This window comes from Sinocyclocheilus rhinocerous, unplaced genomic scaffold (genome assembly GCF_001515625.1).
Source record: "Sinocyclocheilus rhinocerous isolate Xijiao unplaced genomic scaffold, SAMN03320098_v1.1 scaffold946, whole genome shotgun sequence".
NCBI lineage: Eukaryota > Metazoa > Chordata > Actinopteri > Cypriniformes > Cyprinidae > Sinocyclocheilus > Sinocyclocheilus rhinocerous.
The window spans coordinates 262717-263334 of record NW_015633151.1 but is presented as its reverse complement, the minus strand read 5'-3'; positions in this window follow the sequence as shown (position 1 = coordinate 263334).

Here is a 618-nt window from a genome sequence, read left to right as displayed (position 1 = left end):
AATGTGGTTGTTAGGTTTAACTAGGCCTACTTAAAATATAGCATGCCAACTGAGACCTCACTATCTGGATTTCCAGAACAGACAGGTTTGATAACTCAGAAAATAGAACCACGATATAGAATTAGCTGAGAAGTCCGGTGTTTATCGTAAAAAAAAAAAGGGTCCTTATCCAAACAAGCTTGTTTGTTTTATTTCATTATTTTCACACATTGTTTCATTAAAAATCATTTATATAAATCATTTTATTTAGTAATTGAGTACTAAGATTCATAATCTTTGAGATTAAAAAACTGGGACCAAACGTTTGTTTGAAAAAAAATTCTAAAAGTATTTTAGAAAGTTCTTTCATTGGCATTTTTTCCAGCACTTTATCTACAAAATTGTTTTATTTAGGACAATTAATATTTACGTCAGTGGAATTTAATTGTATCTTATAATAGCCTGGACATTAAACGAGTTAAATTAAAAGTAGCCTATACGCTTTTCGCTACAATATCTAGGCCTATACATATAACACACATGTAACACAAAAATATATTTCAGTCAAACTCTTTTCGTTATTCCTATGACGAATGTTTGGACTTTGAATCATAATGTGGCAATAAAACAATTTCTTCC